Raw genomic sequence first — 22,169 nt, forward strand, 5'->3', positions numbered from 1 at the left:
TAGATTCCCAAAATTTTCCCTTTTTTTTTCTAATAGTTTTATTACATTTCTGTCCATGATCCATTTTTGGTTAATTTTTATATAAGGTATGGAGTTTAGGTCAAGGTTCATCTTTTTGCCTACAGATGTCCAATTGCCCTAGCATCAGTTGTTGAAAGGACAGTATTCCTCCATAAAATTGTTTTTGCGCCTTTGTCAAAAACTAGGTCAGCATATATGTGTGGGTCTATTTCTGGGTTCCCTATTATGTTCTATTGATTTATGTGTCTATTATCCCTCTGCCTATGCTTTTCAAATAAATGGCAGAATAAGCTTGTCTATGTCATAAACAAACAAACAAACAACTTTGCTGGGGTCTTGATAGGAATTGAATTAAACCTATTGATCACTTTGGGGAGAATTGCAATCTTCACTCTGTTCCAATCTAGAAGCAGGTATACCTCTTCATTTATTTGAGTCTTTTTTTATTTCTTTCATCAGCACTTTTTAGTTTTCAGCATACAGATCCTGTATGTATTTTGTTAAGTGTATACTTAAGTATTTTGTAATTTAAATTCAGCTTAACATTATTATTAGGATACAAAAATGAGATTGATCTCTGTGTGTTGATCTTGTATGCTATGACCTGTTGAACTCACTTATGAATTCTAGGAATGTTTTTTTTTCATTTCTTGGGATTTTGTACGTAGAGAGTCATGTCATCTGTAAACAGAAATTATTTCATTTAGTCCTTTCCAATCTGTATGTCTTTATTCTTTTCTTCAACCTACTTCAGTGGCTAGAAGTTCCAGTACTGTATTGAATAGAATGGTAAGAGTAGATGTCCTTCCCTTGTTCCTGATTTTAGAGGAAAAGCGTTCAGTTCTGCACCACTAAGTATCATGTTAGTTGTAGGATTTTTGTAGATGCAACTTATCAAGGTGAGGTAGTTCCTTAACTTACTGAAAGGTTTTATCCTGAATGGGTGTTGGATTTTGTTAAATGCTTTTTCTGTGTCAACTGACATGACCATATGATTTTTCTTGATTTTTAAACAACTTTGTTGTTCTGATGAAGTACCTTGATTGATTTTAGAATGATGAACCAGTCTTGCTTACCTGGAATAAATCAACTTGGTCATGGTGTATAATTCTTTTAAATCATGTTTAGATTTGATTTGCTAGTATTTTGTTGAGGATTTCTTTTTTTAAACTAAATTCATGGGAGATATTGATCTGTAGTTTCTTTTGTGTACTGTATCTGTCTGGTTGTTATCAGGGTAATGGACTGATAAAATGAGTTGCAAAGTATTCCTTCTTCTATTTTCTGGATAAGGTTGTGTAAAATTGGTGTTAATTCTTCTTTAAGTGTTTGGTGCCATTCTCCAGTTAAACCATATGAGTCTGGAGGTTTATTTTTCATAAAATTTTTCATTATGAATTTAATTTTTTAAATTATTATGGGGGCTAGTTGGATCATCTCTTTCATTTTGGTTGAATTTTGGAATTTTGAGGTTTTTCAACTAATTGATTAACTTCTAAGTTATCAAACTTATGATCATAAAGTTGTTCACAATATTCTATTATTATCTTTTTAATGATTGCAGGATTTGTAGTGATATCTACTATTTCATTCCTGATTTTGATAATTGTCCCAGTGGAGAAAAGGAGTCTCTGGCAAGAGGAGGTAGGGAGGTGCTTTAGGCACTTGTGGTAGGATCCCCTTAAAGATACCCCCACCCCAGCTCCATGTTGTCTCTGGACAGGGTACATGGGGTCAGAGAGGCTCCCCAGTCGAGTCACATGTTGTTACGGGTCCCTCTTGCCAGTTCTTCCCACTAGCTTTGGTATTTGGGAGGTGGGAAGGGTGGTCTCTAGCCTGACAATGAAGCAGAGCACTTCTTGGCCACTTATTGTTAGGAGGGTCTCTAGCTCTATTCCCCTTGCCCAAGGTGTCAGGCTGGTTTCAGAAGGATGTTTTCAGAGGAGCTCCCTTTCAACCCAGGGCATGAATGAGTCCACTTGGGTTGCTATCTATTACTAGGTTGGGGGCCAGGGAAATGCTGAGTCTGGATCACCTGTTGGGTAGGACCTGCAAGATGCCTTGCCATTATGCTGTTTCTTCTGTCTGGGGTCCCAAACAAGTTTTCCTCCTTCTTACCACCCATCACGTCTCCTTTGGCTGTCTCTTGAGTTATTTCCAGTTGAGTTTATAGTTATATTTAGGGGAATGAGCAAGGAGAAAGAGGTCTACACCATCTTGTCCAGACCAGTGGTTGAGTGTATTTTTAAAAGAGGAGTTGTCTTTGGTTCTTAAATGTCTCCTTTCTGTGTTTAGAAACTTAGTCATTCCAGGGGCCAAAGTCATCATTGTACTAATGGTTCCCAGGCATTGTTGCTTTGAGGCATCAAAACAATCCCGAAGTTTCTTCTGTGACTTGGTGCCTGGATCTGTCATAGAAGCAGCTGGTGAGGATGAGAGGTCAACAGGTGATTGTTTTGAAAAAATAACAAGGTCAGTAAAGTACTGCCACATGCATAAATATCTTCAGTTAAACGTTTATATTATGAAGATATCCTTCTTTCTCTTTCCCCTTAGGCCTTGTCTTAAAATTCACCTTAACTGGATTTAACATGTCCATAAGGGACTTATCTGGGGTCTTACCACACATACTTACTCGAAGTTTTAGATTAATTTCCCCCAAAACTGAGTAATGGGAACCTCTATATTAAAATACAGATTCAATATCCAAAAAGTGTATCATAAATCAGAATTATGAGTTGACATGAATACGATGAAATTTAATGAGAATAAGGGTAAAATCTTGTATTTTAGAAAATATTAATAAATGAATACAGATGGGGAAACAGTTTAACAACAGTTTATTTGATAGCAGAATAAAAGACTTAGTTGCTATGGCCTGAAAAGCTATGATAATAGTTACTATGACCTGAAAAGCTATGATAATTTTAATATAAATTTCAGAACCGGGGCAAAAGGTAAAGATCTTCATGCTCTGTCACAGTGTTTCTCAAATTTTAATTTGCACGCAGATTACTTGGATATCCTGTACAACAGAAGATCCTGATTTAGCAGACACTGCATAGGGCTTGAGATTCTGTGGTCTAAAAGTCTCCAGGTGATGCTGGCTCTGTTGGTCAGGGAACCACACTTTGAGGAGCAAGGCCCTATACCATACAGATCACTTCTAGGGTGAGATATTCATTTATGAGCAAGCACCACATCTTAAGAGAATCACTGAGAAATGAATTTGTTCAGAGAAGATAAGGCAGGATAGTTAGAAGTTAGACACTAAAAAAGAAAGCTCAAATTGGAAACAACGGTTATCTCTGATTGGCATGATTCTAAAGGAGCTTTATTTTATTTCCTTTCCTTTTATGTGTTTAATAAACATATTTCAATGACAAAAAAAGAAGTTAGACACTAAGTTCCATGAGTATCAGTAGAAAGATCAACCTTTAATCAAGTAAGAGCTCTTTCAAATTGATGCTATAAACCATCCAAAGACAAATAGGCAAACAATTCAACAACAACAATAAAAAAAAATCTCAGAAGACCAAACACAGATGATAATAAACATTCAGTTGGTGGATAGGCAAAAGTTCAAAAGCTTGATAAAATCCAATGGGAAAATAGCCATTTTTTTGTGGTATGTGAATCACCACAACCTTTTTGATAAGTAATCCAGCATTAGCTATTAAAATTAAAAAGATGCACGTACAATTTGACTCAGCAATTCCACTTGTGAGAGCCTTCACTAATGAAATAAACCCAGAATTATGAATATAATCACCAAGATGTTTACAGTAACATATTTGTGAAAAAAGCTTGGAAACCACCTGAATGTCCATCAACTAGTGATCTGCTAAACAGTGGCATATGCAATGGAAGGGAGAACTTTACATAAATTCCTGCCTTCCGAGGGTGGAATAATGAGGTAGTAAGTTCCTTGCACTGGAATGTTCTATCGGAGGCCATCAGAAATGCTAGTAGGGGAATTCTTATAGAGAATTATAAACACATTAGTCTGCATGATTTCTGAGTTTCTTTCTGGCTCTGAAATTCTGTAATTCTATAAATTGAGCACAGTGACCTCAATGAAAGAAAGGAAGAAAAGGAACGGGGGCAAGTTTTCTACCCTATTTTTATCTGCTCTCCTCATTTTAGAATTGGGACTTTGGGAGCAGGTTTAAGGGGTGGAATGTTTTCATTAGCACGTATAGAGACCGCAAACTGAAGCTATTTCATTTAGACACATAATAAATGAAGAAAAAATGATTATTCATTTGTCTATCCCTAATTGTTGAAACAAGATCCATAGTTCAGAAAATGCCTCCTTTATATTCACAGTCACTAACAGAAAGTGACTAATTTGTGACTGCACAGGGACACAGCATTAAACACCCTGAGCATATGGATAAGTGACTCTATGTGTCTAAGATCGATGGAGCCTGATGCCTGCTCCTTTGCTAGGAGCGTGGGCCAGCATAAATGTACTCAGGAATGGGAGAATGCCATCTAGTTATGTACTGGATGGCGTTGAGCGGCTGGATGCCTGCATTTCCCTCTATCAGTGGTTTGCAAACTGTGATACTTCCTCAGACGTGCTTCAGGGGCCCAGCAACCATTCGTTGCAAGTGTTTAAAGTATGTTTAAATAGTTATTTTTTTAAATGTAATTAAAAAGTAACTACCAAACACATTCATATGTGATATATATCCAATTTTAACACACTGAAAACCAACAAAGTATTAATGTACATTCTCATTGATTGGCTGTTTAAGTAAATATTATGAATATCAAAGCATAAAATAAGTCTGTGTATTAAAACACTGTTTTGTTTGTTTTATGATTCAGTATCATTTGGAAAATAGGAAATTTCACTGCTAAAGTTTGTGATAATCACTGCCCCAAATCACAAGTTAGGGAAAACAGAAAAGTAAAGGTAGGATGAGTGAAGCCTGAAAAATTACTATTAGAATGGTCAATTCATATAGTTCTCAAATCTTTAAATGGTCCACACCCCCTTCAGAACACCCTGCCTTAAAACAAAAATGCTTTATTCCACCTTAGAACATTTAAATCTATTTTGTTCTTTTCAGAATCTGATCATTCTTCTCCCTTCATTCTTATTTTTTTCTGTCATTTTTTTGGGGGAAAGGGAGTTGTTACTGGGAGTTGGAGTTAAGTTGAAGGTTGGTGAATGACTTGCATGACAATTTCTGTTTGAAGGAAAGAAGTTCTTCTTAAAGCACTCAGTTCTTTTTCTATTGCAAACATATCCTGAGAAATTAAGTGAGCTAGGAAACTTTCCAACAGAGATCTGGAGTTTGAGTGCTACGGTTCGAGTTCTAGTTCCACTATCTTTAAGGTGAACCCTAACATGGGCACATTTTCTAAGTGCTACCTCAATTTCCCTTTCTGCAAGATGGGGATAATAATAGCATTGTCATCACAGGGTTCTTGTGAAGATCAAAGGAGACAATATTCGTAAAGTACTCAGCATGGTGTCTAGCATGTGATAAGCGTTCCACAAATATTAGTGCCACTGTTTTTTTATACATTTTTTGCCCAAATTTACTACGAGAACTGTGGGTACGAAATACAAAAATAAGGAGGAAGGCTAAGAGGCACACAGTGTGCAATTGTTTATGTTGTAGAATTGTCATGAGACTTTTGCATTTATTATTCAATTCTTCAGTAAACTCTGTGAGTAGAAACCAAGGTTCTGAGAAGACACCAAACAGTAAGTGATGGAGGTAGAAGGGAGCAAATAGGAACAAGGTCCTTTAACCTAAATCTAGTACTCTTTCTTCTATGGTGCACCTTCTGTCATAGTTGCAAGACAGAGCTGTTAAAGTTAATAATGGTTGCTGATTTTTTTCTGCTTACTGTTTTTCATAGGTACGGAATTCTGATGTCCCCTAGATGGTAACTAACACTGGCCATTCTTCACTCCTCTAATATTTATTTTGTGTAAATATAAGACAACTGGCCATACCGTCACTGCGTGAAGCAAAGGAGGAAAAAATTTCACAAAGAAAGATGTTAGTTCAGTTAGGAAAACAAAACAAATCACCCCAGTTATTTTAACAGACAAAATGTTATATAGGAAATTGGTTTAACAGTCATTGGAGAACTGAAAAGGCAAATAGGGACACAGACGTAATATAGAGAAAGTAAATGTAGGAAGCAGCTTTCACCTCTAGGACTGGGAGAAACACAAGGCAGAATCTGGGGTCATTAGAACCCAGAAGTTGGAATAGGAGCCCCTCGGAACCCAGGAAGAGGTGCTGGCAGGATGGTGTTGGTGTTTCTGAGGGGGTGTAAGGAGGCTGCTTCTGAAAGGGTGAAAAGACAACTGCATATTGGAACCTAGGTGGGCTGCCAGAGTGAAGATGTGTTCTTGGGGTGATGCTGCTGGGACAAGAAGCAGACAGGAATGAACTGGTCCCTCCTCCCCTCTCAGGCCTTGTCATTTTTCTCTAGCGCCCCCTATCGGCAGAGCCTCAATAGCAAGCCGCTGGCAAAGTGGAAAGTGGCCAAGTCCCCAGCTCCAGCATCACAGGTAGGTTTGGAATATAAGTGGAATATAAGTGAGAGGCAGTCACTTATAACCAGCACAGATGTATGCACATATTGTTACGGTTAATTGCCATTAATATATGTGTGTTATGGGCTGAATTGTGTCCCCCCAAACTGATATATTGAAACCCTAACTTCTGGTAGCCTAGAATATAACTGTATTTGGAGATAGGCCTTTAAAGAGGTCATTAAGTTAAAAGGGGTTGTTAACGTGGGTCCTAATCCATTATGACTGGTGTCCTTATAAGAAGAGGCAATCAGGACACAGACAACACAGATTAAGGGACAACCATGGAAGGACACAGCCAAAAAGGTTGGCATACACAAGCCAAGGAGAGAAGCCTCAGAATGAAACTAAGCTGACTGACACCTTGACCTTGGACTTTTAGCCTCCAGAACTGTAAGAAAATAAACTTCTGTTGTCTAAGCCACCCAGTCGGTAGTATTTTGCTGTGGTAGCCCTAGCCCACTAATACAGTGTGCTACAGAAGAAGCAATTATTTTATACTGGATGTCTTCTAGACTCCACTATATCCAATTGGACCTCATGTTTTGATTTACTAATTTTATTATATATGAGCTCAACTCTTCAGCCCCTGTCTGTCCCCAGTCCCACTGGATTAGGTCCTTATCATGTCCCGTTTGAATTATTCCCAATTGATTTCCCTGCCTCCAGTTTTCTTACCCTCAGTTTGTCCTATCTGCCAACACAGAATAATCCCTATTACTCCGCTGCTTAAGACTCTTAACTAACTTCCTACAACCTGTAGAATAATGTCCAAACTCTATGCGTGAACTACAAGCTGCCTCCTCTCCTTCCATTCTGCCCACTTCCTGTGTCAGGTCTCTTCTGCTAAAATTGCTCAGAGCCCTTGTCTTAATATCATACATAGCAAGGTGGTTGGGGGCAGGGGCTTGGAGTTTGGACCTAAAGAAAAGCAAAATGTGTATAAAATGAAAGAATTATCACAATCAATCAGGTCTATGATGAGCTCCACCCAGCATTCTGTTTCTGGTAGAGGAACTAAAAGTTGAGAGACAGAAGGACATTCAGAGAGCTGGCCAATCTTCCAGGTGTCTCATAAACACCTACCAAGGGACTAGAAACATACAGACCTACTAGGAGCAGGTTAATAAGTTATTAATAACAATAATCTACTTAATTAAGTAGGTTATTAATCAGGGGTTAATTCAGAAAGGGAAGAGGAGAAGAGGAATAATAGAGGTCCCATTCATGAGGCACCTACTGTGTTAAGCAGTCACTCTGTTAAGCACTCCCTATATGTTACATTTACCATGTAAACCTCAAATGAACACCCTAAGGTACTTTTATCTCCATATTACAGAACACGCTCAAGATCACCGAGGTAGGAAAACTGCCTTCAAGCCCAGGTTTATTAGAGTTTAAAACCTATGATCTTTTTACTGTATCAAGCTGCTTCAGCTATTACTGAACATAGAGTGTTATTTGTTTCTATAATTGGTCTAGTTATTTAAGCAACAGAGTTTTGTTTTCAGAAAATAAGACCCTCATTCTCAATTCACCACATCAGCTAGTAAAGCAGCTCTTTGTATAAAAAGCAAAATTAACCTATATTTAACAGCAACCCATTACAGCTGCCAGAGCCATTGTCTCTGTAGCTCAGAAGGTCTATTGCAGGTGCCTAGAGTTTGCAAATCCTATACAACGGCGTAATAATGCATTCTGTCTTTCAAAGGGTAAAGACCTAGGATTGAAAGTGGTTCACTGGGGAGACCGATGAAGACTTCTTGACTAGAGGAAGGATTGTCATGCTGGTAAGTATAAGAAGAAAGCATTAGAAATATTATTTCTTGATTGCTTGCTACTCATGTAAGTTGGTAAATATTTTGAGTTTCCTCTTCGTGAGGAGAGAATAGTTGGGGCACAGAACAAGATGGCTGTTTCTTTGATTTGTTAAATGCATCTGTGTCTTGAGCAGAAAGATGGGTAGAAAATGTGTAACTAATAAGAATGTTGAGCATAATGAATCATGATAAATTGTAAATCTACTGACAATTTCAGCTCTGTGAACATGTTCAAAGAGGTTTTATCTTCAAGAAATAGTCAGTGATATTCAAGCTAAGAGGATACTGCTGATTGAGAAACACTGAAGATAAATTCCTGATACTACTAAGGTGAGAGTATTCTTTACTTGTGTTCTAATTGTGTATGGTATTTAAATAAGAAATATTCTGGAAGCTTTGCTTAGCTGTTTCAGAAAAGGTTCAATTCTTATGAAAAGTAGTCTTTCTTACATATAATCTTTCTTGTAATATTACACGTGCAAAGTATGTAGCACAGTGCTTGTCACAGGTGTATGTAGTTCAGCTTTCTTTTCCTTATTGAAACTCTAGCTGTTCAGACTTTTGTTCCATGATCCAGACACCACCTGGGTGTAATTACCTAAACTGTAATCACCTCAGGGGAAACAATAGCTTCTAGAATGCTGTTATTTCTTTCATTAGCCAAAACCTATACATGCAACTAAAGTAGATGTTCTAACCCATGTTAAATTTATATTTTCTTCATTAAAATAAGATAGAAGTTCAACAGGTTTTGCCATTTGATACCTGCAGTGGTCTAAGTCTAATTATTTCAGTGCAGATAAGAAAAAAAGGTGCTCTTACCAACTGGATGAAATTACAGTAAAATGGCCAGAAAAATGATGTATATTTAGATCCCAAGAGAGTAATCAATTTACACTCTGAGGCATGAAATCTGATTGCCCTTTTCTCTAATGGGAAACACCATGTACAACAATTTATTGACCATAAAACTACTCGTCCATTTGGTGCCATGATTTCTCTGTGCGATTTTCAAAGAAAAGGATTGGTATGAAATTGATCACCTAGTTGCTTCAGATGGAGAAAGCCCAACCACATTTTTTAGCTCTGCTTAGAAGGAGGACCTCCGTAAAATGGTAATGGGATTCTGCATTTCACTTTCATAATTTATGTCCAAATAAAAGCAGTAATTTTTTAGGCCTCCAGAATCACTAAGTTATCTTCTCCCATATTCTTTTTTCTTCCCTGTATTGTAAAGACAGACGTTTTCCTTCCAGCCTTTCAAGCTTATTATTGCAACTGCCCTTCCTTCCAAAGACCTTTGGATTCTGGAAACAATGAGCTCAGTTATATTACTTTAAAGATAGTAGATTTCTAAATAATGTCAAATTCATTCCCTATGGATCAATTTATATTCAACTAATGCTCATATTACAAAAATTGATGGACTAAATGTTCAGTAAACTTTTCAAAGAGGTTGAAGTAAGGTGTTTGGGTCATATATGAATAAACATTTTTGTAAAAACTCCCAAATTTTCCATAATTTGAATTTGAATAGAGGTATTTTTCACTTTCAGTCACATAGCATGTCGATGCTTTGTGTTATTCAAAAACTGGTATGTATAAAATAAGAAGTTTAAGTTTCAAAATGTTTTGAACCTTGGGAATTCATTTCCTCTTTCAAAAAAATTATAAAGCCATTGAGTTTATCTTAAGTGCCATTTTCCACTTTATCTGAAAGTCATTTTTACATTTGCCTTTAAATTTATTTCCATTTGAAAATGGAACATATCACCTGAGTCTGCAGTCACTGACAGTTGGAAAGAAACAATAACTGTTTCTAGAGCAAAAAGTTTTAGTCACAGTCTGAGGAGGAAAGGATATTTTGTTTAATGTCAAGGGGTTCTTTTTTATTATTATTATTTTTTTTTCAAGGGATTCTTTTAATGGCAGAACTTCTCTAAATCAAGGACCATGAGAATATAATAATTTTTAATTTTAATAATTTAATTTTAATGATTATGAGTTTCTTTGAGTATGTTCAACCTAGCACAAAAGCCTTGCTAAATAATCAGCTCTCACCTCTCTTTTACAAGGATCTTCCTTTGATTATACAAAAGCCAAATTTAGTAGTTCTCTGCACTCCAGATAATTTTTCCTTATAATAGGAACTGTCGATTATAATCACTTTACATAGGTTTTAGTGTGTCACCAAGAACGATAGTATGAAGCTTCTAATTAGATGTGTAAATGGAAAAAAGGCAGGTTTAGTCAAATAAGAGTGTTGGACTTTACCTACAATTTGAAAGAGGCTGTTTTATACTGTTTCTAGTGTTCTGGTAACTAATAGTAAAAATCAAGAAATTTTATGAGTCTTATAATTTTTCAAAATTAATTTTTCAAAATGTTATAATGTTTCCAGAGCAAGTTGTATTAATGAGCTATCCAGTTCCTTGTTACACAATGTATGGTCCATGAACCCCTCTGGTGTTATCTGGGGGTTTGTTAGAAATGCAGAATCTCAGATCTGTTGAATCAGAATATGCATCTTTAATGAGTCTCCCGGGTGTTGCATAAGCATATTAACATTTGAGAAGCAGCAAACTAGTTAACAATGATACTCAGAAGGGCTAAAAACTGTTTATTACAGAGTTTCCCAGTTTATGTGCTGAGGCAGGCTGCTGTGCGGCAAATAGTTTGCAGGTGCACTGAAGTAACAACTCCCTTGGCCCTCAGAGCAGGTGGGTGGGGACTGACGCAGCCAGAACCCCCCAGAGCAGCCACTACAGTTGCAGGTGACCTTGTCCATTAACCCCAGTGTGTCATACAGATATCATCATTTGCTGTGTGCGCTGCTACATGAAAAAAGTAACAGAATGCTGCTCTGATTAATTAGATTTAATGGGGGAATATTTTATAGGAAGGATTAGAGGTGGAAAGTATAGAGAAGTAGGAAATCAATGCTCTTGGGCACAGACAAATCAAAAGCGAGGAAGCCAGGATGGACTGGAGATTTGCGTCAGTTCTCCACCTCCTTGCATTGTTAAATAAGCAGAACTTATACAACAGCCAAATGATGTTGGAAGAATAGCTCCTGCCTGGCAGATTTTTTTTCATAGTTCTTGCTTTAAGGTAAACCAGCATAGTCAAAAACATGCATAGGGCCTTCCCTGGTGGCACAGTGGTTGAGAGGCCGCCTGCCGATGCAGGGGACACGGGTTCGTGCCCCGGTCCGGGAAGATCCCACATGCCGCGGAGCGGCTGGGCCCGTGAGCTATGGCCGCTGAGCCTGCGCATCCGGAGCCTGTGCTCTGCAGCGGGAGAGGCTACAACAGTGAGAGGCCCGCGTACCGCAAAAAAAAAAAAAAAAAAAAAAAAAAAAATGCATAAAATTGTTCACCAGTAAACCCTTGGCAATGGCAACGGAAGGACCACGGAATAATAATAGAATATAGGCCAAATTAGAAAAACATTTCTCTAAGCCATATTTGTCAAGTGCTTTGAAGAGAGTAGCTTAGAAGTTGATATAAGAACCCAACTCCATAGCGATTGTTATTGCTATGGCATTGTGCTTTAGTGAATTTTTCAGTTAATATTTTAACTCTCATTCCTTAATATGGGTCTGCCTTTTTCAATTAATGGATTTATTTTTAAGTTTAATGGGACAAAACTGAAGAACTCCACAGTCTTAGCTTCTCTCTTGGGGCAAAGCAATGGCTTCCAATTGCCTTCTCTTGCTATAGTTTCCCTCTTTCAAACCCATCATCCACATTAACATCAGAGAGAATGTTTGAGAATACAAATCCTTTAATGTCACTTTTCTGCTTACACAGCTCCAATAGTGTGGCATCACTTTCTGGAGAGTTCAAATTCTTTCTTTTAACACTCACGTTCCTTTAGGACTTCTTAAGTCTCAGCTTCCTTTGCTATCCCACGCCCATCAGCATTCCAGCCACATCAAGCAGCTGTAGTTCCCCAAACATGCGGTGCTTTATAACGCCTTGTGTCTTTGCACCTGCTGACTCTCCGACTGTAATGCTGTCCTCCTCCTTTGTTCGCTTGGCTAAGCCTTTCTCATCCTTGAGGCTTCAGCTCCAGTGCCACCTCCCCACCTTGGAAAGTCCTCTTCTCTTCTTCCCTTCTAGTGAGTTGTTCCCATGGAACCCTGTGTATGTCTTGATCATGGAATTTCTCACGGGACTTTTTCATCCAGACCAGCCTTGTGTGTGTACAGCTGTATGGTTACACACAACCCTGCTCTCTGGAGGTCCCTGTACTTTACCTAATGTTCTGGTACGACCATTTTGAAATTCCTAATAATTTCATCTGTGAATTTGTGTTTCGAAGTGAAGTCTCATGGGACAATGGAACATACCCCTGAGCAGAGGAGATCCATGCAGTATCTGTGTCAGCCATTCCTTAAACTGCCCCATTCACATAAAACATTTGCAGTGCTTTACATCTACTACTGAGTAAGCAGTGGTATCTACAAGCCCAAGAGGGCATGCTTTCTAGAACTCGCTTTGAAGACAGAAAAAAGGCAGTGATGTTCTAAGAAAGAAGAATGAGCAAGGAATCCTATCATCCTTTCCCACGCTTATCACTTCCCTGTGTTAGCCACCCACTTATAATGAAAATGATAGCATGGGAGAAAGGGAAAGGCAGGGCAACCCATAGTTCCTTCACTTTCAGCCCTTCCTTATTCACCAGGAAGCTAAAGGTAGAGAGCACATGCATACCAAGAAGCTTTACATTTTAGTGCTGATGGTACTTTTATGCTGATTTTTGAATAAGAGGTTTCATACTTTCATTTTGCAGTTGACCCTGCAAATTATATAGCTGACCCAATTATAATCTCTGCTTTCCTTGTCTGTGTACCATATTAGATTAGGGGTTTCTTGAAGGCAGGGAAGATGTTTTTCACCTCGGTATCCTTAGTGCTTACATAAAGCTGGCTCTCAAAAGATGAATTTCAAAAGGCAACTGCAGCTAATTTTAATGTTTCCAGAAAGGGGAGACAACATAAGCAGCTCTTTTTCCTGCTTAGAATGTGCACCTAACAAAGTATATTTTGTCTTGAATGTGCCAATATGGAGTAGGGAGAATAAAACCAAATCCCCAATCAGTTGGTGCTGGTTTTGAGCACCTGCTCTGTCTGTGTTAGGTGTGTTAGGGAGAGTCACATGTCTAGGAGTCATTCATGAGGTCTGGCTGCTTATGCCCAGAAACGGATAAATGGTGCAGGTGGCTAATGCTCACAGGAGACATGTACATTGTGGCATCAGAGGGGCTGGGAGATATGCCTCAGATGCCATGCCAAAGTGGATGTTTATATAGGTAAATAAAAGTACGATTCCTACATGGGCAACTCAAGGTGAGGTAGAAGGGTCCTAATACATGGACTGAGCTCAGCCGCAAGGCCAGGCTGTGGCCTGGGTCCCTAGATTCCTATCAAACTGGTATCGTCTGGAGAGTTTGTGTGCATGGACCTGCGCCCTGGTCACTAGAGAAACTGGGAATCAGCAGCAGAATTCCAAGCCCCAGGGAAGGACAACTCAAAGGACAAGGCAGGACCCCAGTCTTGAAAGGCCATGGAGTCAAGGAAGGTTCCCAGAACAAGACCTCAGAAGGGACCAGAGCAGGAGACTGACCCACAACCAAGGCCAAGGATGGAATGGGTAACCAACAAACAGGGACCCTGGTGGGTTCAGACACTTAGTTGGGGAGTGACACAGAACCTGTGGGCATCGGTGAGTCCAGCTAAGAAGGTGACCGAGAGGCCAAAGAAATTATTTCAAGGAATGGAGAGGAAGACTGCAGGGAAGATGCACAAAACTTAGAGAGGAAACGTATAATTTTGTTGAAGAAATAAGACAAATACGTTAGAAACAAAATAGAATTGAACTCAGCATAACACATTAGAGCCCAATAATGGAGCTCACTTTTTAAGTAGTATGGAAGTCAAAGTAGGTTGGAGAAGTTAGTGAAGGCTTCCTGGAGGAGGTGGCATGAGATTTGAATATTCAAGGGGGAGAGACTCAGTCCAGGCAGGAAGACTATAATGAACCCACAGAAAGCTGCAAATGGAGGTGATCTCCATAAAGGGTCTGTGCCTGGGAGTACGGAATACAGGGGAGCACAGTATGTAGGCTGTGTGATGCTCCCCCATATAAGGCCATGTCCTAAGCCTCAGAACCTGTGAATGTTAACTTATATGGCAAAAGGAGCAGCAGATGAGATCAAATTATGAGGTGGTGCGATTATCTGTGTGAGCTGAGGGCAATCATAGCGTCCCTTATAAGAGGGACGCAGGCCAAGTCAGTGTCAGAAGAGACAGAAGCAGAGATTGGAGTGATGTGCTTTGAAGATGGAGGAAGCAACTTCAAACCAAGGAATACAGCTGGCCACTAAAAGCTGAAAAGGGCAAGGAAACAGATTTCCCCCTCAGAGCCTCCGGAGGGAACCCACCCGCCCCTGGCGGCACCATGTTGACTTTAGCACAGTCAGACTGAGTTTTTACTTCTGACCTCCAAACTGTAAGAGAATATATTTGTTGTTTTAATCCACTAAGAGTGCAGTAATCTGTTACAGCAGCAACTGGAAACTCACAGAGGCACTAAGGATCGTGGACTAAGCTGCAGAGCGCTTTGTGATTGCAGCAGCTGTGCCAGTAAAAACCAAAGGCAGCCAAGTGCATGGGATGGAACTTTGCTGAGAACTGCTTCCCTCCTCAGTGATCTGCACAGATCACAGCGGGGGCTTCAACCTCAGCCCAGTCAGCCCACAGCATGGCAGCCGGAGCTCGCAGGTGCCGACAGGTTTGGGATCGGTCGGGGTGCCAGCAGGTTGGTTCAGGGTGAGCTCTCTCTTCCCGGCTTGCAGACAGCTGCCTTGTCACTGTGGCCTCACGTGGCTTTTCCTCTTTGTGTGCGTGGAGAGAGACGTCTCTGGCATCTCTTCTTTATGGACACCAGTCCTACCAGATCCAGACCCCACCCTTATGATCTCACTGAGCTTTAAATCCTCCTTAAAAAGGCTGTCTCCAAATATAGGCACACTGGGGGGTTAGAGCTTCAACAGATGAATTTGGGGGGAGGGGGGCACACAATTCAGTCCACCTCAGATAGTGACAATCAGGGTAGCACCATCTTTTACTTTGAGGGTCTGGGACCTCATATCTGTTATTGTGATGAAGACCATATCAGGAAGCATTATGAAAAATACTTTGAGAACACCTTTTAATATTCATGCATTCTTTCCTAATGCCACATTCTGCCCAAGAATTCACCCGTCTGGCCTAAGAAAGAGAAAGAGACCACAATGCATCCTGTCACCTTTTCCTCATCACCTTTGTGAAATGCTAATTACAGCAAGTACAATAGGAGAAATATTATCTTTTTGTAAAAACCATACAGCTGAGGGCCGGCTGTCAGGATATAATTATACGAACAGGAATTGGTCTCAAGCAGGACGTGATGGTTACCATCCCAGCTACATAAAGTGCCGAGGGAGCTCCTCTAATTACCACCGACTGGAGGTTTAGTCTTATATCTCTTTCAAATAACGTCAGCAGCAGCAGTGACAGGCTGCACCTTCCAACATCACACTCCTTCATTAGTTTGCTCTGACTCACCCTCCTCACATCCTACCACCCAATAAACCTTGCATCGAGTGGTTTATCTTTCCAAGTACTGGATAGCACTTAAGCCACTGCCTTTTTCTTTCCTTATTTCCTACCCAATAATTATCAAGTGTCTCCTCTGTGCAAGGACATTCATATGTGTTATTTTATTCAGCCTCACTGTAACCCGACTAAGTAGACATCATCCCTCTATAAATGAGTAAAGTGGGCATCCAGGGGGATGGAAAGGGAAGGGAAGAGGGAGAGAGGGCTGGAGGAAGGAGGAGAGGGGAGAAATCTGTAGGAGGGGTAGCAGCAGCACAGTCAGCTGAGCTTCATCTCTGCCATCCCTCAGAGTCAACATGGTCCTTGACATTCCCCAGAGATGTTAAGCCCAGAGACTGATTTTGTGGGAATGAATTGTAATAGGAACTTATACAACCTGCTTGATGAGAAATGGTTAGACTAGCTGTCCAGACACAGCAACACTGTAGTGCAATTCTATAAATAAGCTCTGGCTTCTATGCCTAATGAGAGCTTACAGTCGGCCTAAAGGAAAATGTACACTGTCTTTGCTGTAGATTTCCTTTGTCCCAAATGCATGAGAAGAGACTCTTTTTTTTTTTTTTTTTTTTTTTGCCTTTCTCCCATACACTTCTCTCCATCCAAGTTGAGAAAGGTCTTTAAATCTGCCCACAGGCCAGCCAGTTCCCTATACCCAGCCTCCACCATGTTCAGGACCAAAAAGGACAGTCATGTCCCATCCATGCCACCACGGGGGGAAACAAGCCCCTCCTCCAGCTGCCCTTTCTCTAGGACTACAGCCTTGATCTTTCGGAAGACAGGCCATGGCCTGGCTCTGCTTACTTTCTTTCTCTCTGTGTCCTCTGAGCTGGGCCACGTGGGCTTGGTGCCTCAGAACAAGCCAATAAATACTGTCCCGCTTCTATTTTTCTGTGAGAAAAAGTGATGGTGATCATTGTTATGGACTGAATGTTTCTGTCCTCCCAAAACTCGTATGTTGAAAACCTACCCTGTGATGGTATCAGGAGGTGATGGTATTCGGAGGTGGGGCTTTGGGAAGGTAATTAGGGTTAGATGAGGTCATGAGGGTGTAGTATCATGAATGGGGTTAGTGTCCCTATATGAGTTATGAGAGAGCTGCTTTCCCTCTCTGTTCTGTGCCACGTGAGGACACAATGATAAGTTGACTGTCTGTAACCCAGAAGAGGGCTCTTAACCAGAGCCTGACCATGCTGGCAGCCTGGTCTTGGACTTCTAGCCTATAGTACTGTGGGAAATAAATGTCTAGTGTTTACAAGCTACCTAATCTATGGCGTTTTTGCTATAGCATCCTGAGAAGACTAAGCAATCACTGATACACAACTTTTGTGAGACTTTTAGAGGTATGGTTGTGTTTATAGAAGATTTTTAAGTCGTCAGACAAGTATCCAGTGTAAAAACAATGATTTGACCAGGGCCTATCTTAATTTAGGGCATTGAAGAGAAGGGGAATCTGGTGGTTAGGGTCCCAATCTGTCCTCAGGCTGATTGTGTTTATTCTTGTCTCCAGTGCTCAGAAAAGTGCAAGTGGTATGATTTCCAGTCTCTAAACTCAGGGATTAAAAAATATCTATTTCTATTCATTTATTTTCTATAAATCAAATGAAATATAAATTTAAGCAAACACCTAACCAAACTGTCAGGAAATTCACCTCAGGTAATATTGGGACTGGCTCCCTCTTCAGGTCTGATAAGAATCTGGAAGCTTACCGGGTTTCCAGAAAACATCTCTATTTTCTATCTGCCTTTCTGGGGTCTTCATTCTTCAAACCATCATGGATGCCATGACATCTACATTGCTTAAACCCACAGTGGTCCCTCCAAGTCCTAAAACTTGAAGTCAGGTCACATGGGAGGTCCAGAAATGTTTGCAGAGGCTGGAAATCCCCCCTCCCAAGGTGCCCCATCATCATCTCTGATGTGTTGCCACCACTTGGGCACAGAGGCGGGTGCAGGTATACCCCCTGCCCTCAGACCTCTCTCCCTTTCTCACCAGAGAGAAATCTCTTTTCTTTCCTTTCTCGTTCTCTCCTTTCTCTCAAAGAGCTTATTCAATTCCTGTATTTCCCCTTCCCCTCTACCCCAAACATTCTGCATTATTGCTTCATTGGGCTTAGGTCTAAAAGAAACTCAAAGGTCATTGACTTCAGACTACAAGTTTCAAGTGATTCATGTTATATCGTCTGGATGTAGTAGCTAAACAGCTCTGGGCTTGTGAGTGTGCCTGAAGAGGTTTAATTAGGTTTAATACAACATAGGCATTATTGAAGCCATAGCTTCTCTCCCCAACCCTGCCAAGAAACTAATGATGTGCCTGATGGGCAAGGGTGGAATGCACTGGTCCTATCAACCGATGTGCCTTTCGGTTTTATTCCCTCCCTTTCTGGATACCTGCCATATACACTACCTAATACAGAAAGGTCTCTCACATACATGTTTTACCCCGTGGTCCTCCTACCCTGAGGAGACTGATATGAGCCATGAGTGGAATCTAACCCAAGGCCAGCCAGTCTCTGATATGGCCTCAGGAAAGTGCTCTGACCAGTAAGGGCACCCTGAATGGATGATGGGCGACCAGGCATAGATCCTCTGCCTTACCAAATCTGAGTTCAGAGACAGAGAGAAAATCGTTGAGAATGGGGAGAATGGCAGAAGAAGAGCTGGAAGGCGATGTGACAGGAATGGAGAAAGAACAGTAGATCTGTGGTGCTGGCCTAGTGACAGGGCACCTGGGGGCTAGAACTGTGCTCTCACCTAAAAGATCTTCCAGCTCCTCTTTTTCTGAACAGCCTGGCTACGTGTGGTTCCTGTTTTCCTTCCTTCTCCGCATATCCCTTCCACACACTCTGACCCTCTGACTAAACCCGAGCTTCTCTCTGGTCCTTGCAACCTAAGAGAGGCTCACTCACATTTATTTAAAGTAAAACTCCCAAGGCTTAAGTATTAGGGCAGTCAAAGCGCAGTAAACAATGACTCACTGATGAATAACCATCTCAAAGGGCAGCAAATAACAGGTGATTTTTATTCTGAAGTTTGAAGATTAAGAAGCCCTCTCTAGGTCTTCCCTGGTGGCGCAGTGGTTGAGAGTCCTCCTGCCGATGCAGGGGACATGGGTTCTTGCCCCGGTCCGGAAGATCCCACATGCCACGGAGCGGCTGGGCCCGTGAGCCATGGCCGCTGAGCCTGTGCGTCGGGAGCCCGTGCTCCGAAAAAAGAGATTTTAAAAGGCTATAAAAAGGATATTAAAAGTCCTAGAGAAATAGTCGCTGATGAAAACATCTCAAAACCTATTAAACCTCTCCCCCTGCTCCTACTCCTCTGGAGTTTTCCTCTTTCTCTCTCTGTGTTCCTCTGCTTTCCTTATATTTTCTTTCCCTGCTTCCTGTCCCCCTTCTACCGTTTATCTTCCTTTGTGTGACTCCCTTGGTTTCTCTCTGCCTCTTCCCATTCCTTTCCTCTCTGGTCTCTCCCTTCTGTGTGCATGTCTCTCCCCTACCCGCTTTAATACCTCTCATTCCCTTACTCTTCCTTTTACCCTCTTCCCTCTCTAGTTGCCTTTCCCCCCCTCACTTTCCTCACTACCACTCTTTAAAGACTGCAAGTGGAAAGGAAATATATTTATTGGGATTTCTTGTGCTTATTGCATTTTGTGTTCTGTTATCTTTATTTACTTGCAGATGATTTGAGCATTTTATTTTTGATTAATGAAAAGAAATACCGGAACAATCTACTTTTGCATGTGTCCCTCAGACTGTTTTCTCCAGTATTGTGTGGCCTTGGCAGAAAAGAAAGGCTCTCCAAACCCGGGACTTTGCATAGAAGTTTACCAGGGAAATGATAGATTCTCTGATCAGTTTCTATTTGAAAGACTTAAAAAACAACAACAACGACAACAACAGCTCCCTGGTGTTCAAGTTGAAAAGAGAAGAGAAGGAGGCAATCAATTTTACTAAATTAGATTATTAATCCAGAAGGTACAGAACTCTTAGTACAGTGAAAATAGCAACTTTAGCTTTATTATATAGACATGAACTCGCTTGGTGTTACCCTGGAGCTGATATTCATCTTCCTACTAGATTAGTCTTTTAATCTTTCCATGTTGCACATTTCCTTCGTGAATCTGAAAGTTGCAGAGTACATCCTACTCTTCATAGGCTCAGGCCAAAGCCCTAATCATAATTCTTACCATCCTGTCAAATGATGATGATTCCTGGTGACATTAATGTCACCAGAGAAAGTTATCCAGTGTTTGTTAAGCATGATGTTAATTGCTCGTTTGTATCCAAGAGCATCGTCACCTGCCACCTAGTGTCTTAATAAAAAACTGCAGTATATGATGCATTCAGCCAAGGTTCTCCCTGAACTCCCCGTTGGACTCCCCAGGGTTTAGCTTCAAACGCTTCTGGATGGCAGGCAGCTCACTCTATGAGAGGCTACTAGACCTGACTTCTCCACTCTGAACAGCAGAAGCCCACCTGTCACAGTCGGGTAGGGTCTCTGCGGGCTATATGTGAGAATATTCAAAGGCGTGTTCTGACTCAGAACTTCATGGGAGAGTCGGGGATGGCTGAGAATGGCTGAAACATACCATGGCATGAAAAGTATTCAAAGTACATACAGTTCATGTAATAGTGTTACTGCAACAATAATTGTATGTAACCATTACAACGATATTTTACTTTAACATTTCACAAATATTTAAGTGTTTACTACAAGCTGGGCACTGGGAACAAGGCAGGGAGTGTCAGACAAGGATCCTGCCCTTGTAAAGCTTATGTTCTATGGAGGAAGATGGGTAACAAACAAACAAGATTAGTCCATATTAGGATATATATATATAAGGGAAATAAACAGGGTCACCAATTAAACTTACTGGACAGCTTCGTTTAAGGTGGTCAGGGAAAACCTACCCCAGAAAGTGGCATTTGAATGAGGCTCACATACTGAGAATATGCCAAGTGTAAAAGTGGCTGGGGAAAGTCGTTCCAGGCAGAGGGATCAGCAAGTACAAAGGCCTGGAAGAAGAAAGGGGCCTGGCATGTCCAAGGGCCAGAGAAAAGGACAACGTAGATGAAGTGTGATGAATGAAGTAGAGTGATGTTTGCTCTCTAAACATTGCCAATTCAGGACAGGAAAAGAAGTAAAATTGCCCTCTGAGATTTAAATTTTGAAATCGGTACATGATGGATTATATATTTATTGGGACACTTTTTGTTTCCAAGAGACAGAAATCTGGATCAAACCAAATTAAGAGAAAACAAAGTGGGTGGGGGAGGGTTTTACCGGTTTATGTAATCAGAAAGGACACAGGTGAAAGGGGGTGCTGGAACCATTGATTCTCTGTCACCAGCTTCTCTTTCTCTACTTCTATTTGCATGTTGGTTTCAGTCTCTCCTACCACTAGGCTAGAACCATGGATGCTGACAGCTCTGAGCTCACATACAGCGTCCTAATCAAGCAACAAACATTGCTTCTTTCCTCCCAACTCAATTTGAAAAACTCAGGGAAGGACTCTGATTACCCTGACTTTGTACTCACTCCTTGAACCAATCCCTGTAGCTAGGGAAGTGAGGAACTATGGCCCAGATAGCCGGTGTCCTGTGCCCATCCCTGTGGCCAGTTACTACAAATGGAGAGGGAGTCTGTGGTAACACGGGTATAGCCCCTGGGATATCAATATCACTCTAATTTGTCTATCAGAAATGAGAAAAAAGATATGCTACATCATATTAAGGCTGGAATGTCAGTAAGGTATTTCTTTAGGTTAAATAGTAAAAGGAAGACAAAGAGGTATTGAGTGACATTAATACTACCCAAAGAAAGAATGTGTTCTTCTGAGTCTTGTTTAGCCATTAAAATACAGAAGAAAAAAAAAAAAAGTCCTGGAGGTGAAACCTGGCAGTTCTCACCTAAATGATGTCTGGGGGAAGAGAGTCCTGGCCAATGGCCCCTATGGTGTGGTATATTGTTGAATCAGCCACTGTCTCTGAGCTAGTCCCTCTGTGGCCCATCCCCTTTTAATTCAACATGATCACTGAGTTTCTGATATTAATTTGAAGTACATCCTCACTGAAGAACTTAAGAACATTTAACA

General features: G+C 40.7%; 1 long non-coding RNA gene across 1 annotated transcript in view; it reads left to right on the forward strand.

Moving 5' to 3' along the window:
• Positions 1 to 2,449: 2,449 nt before the first annotated feature.
• Positions 2,450 to 22,169, forward strand: part of LOC141278302 (uncharacterized) — a 68,253-nt gene continuing 48,533 nt past the window's right edge. Inside the window, exons 1-4 of the long non-coding RNA XR_012330787.1 lie at positions 2,450 to 2,493; positions 6,490 to 6,568; positions 8,304 to 8,382; positions 8,630 to 8,742. This is a non-coding gene — a long non-coding RNA (uncharacterized lncRNA). The remainder of the gene's footprint in view (positions 2,494 to 6,489; positions 6,569 to 8,303; positions 8,383 to 8,629; positions 8,743 to 22,169) is intronic.

This window comes from Tursiops truncatus, chromosome 3 (assembly GCF_011762595.2).
Source record: "Tursiops truncatus isolate mTurTru1 chromosome 3, mTurTru1.mat.Y, whole genome shotgun sequence".
Lineage (NCBI taxonomy): Eukaryota > Metazoa > Chordata > Mammalia > Artiodactyla > Delphinidae > Tursiops > Tursiops truncatus.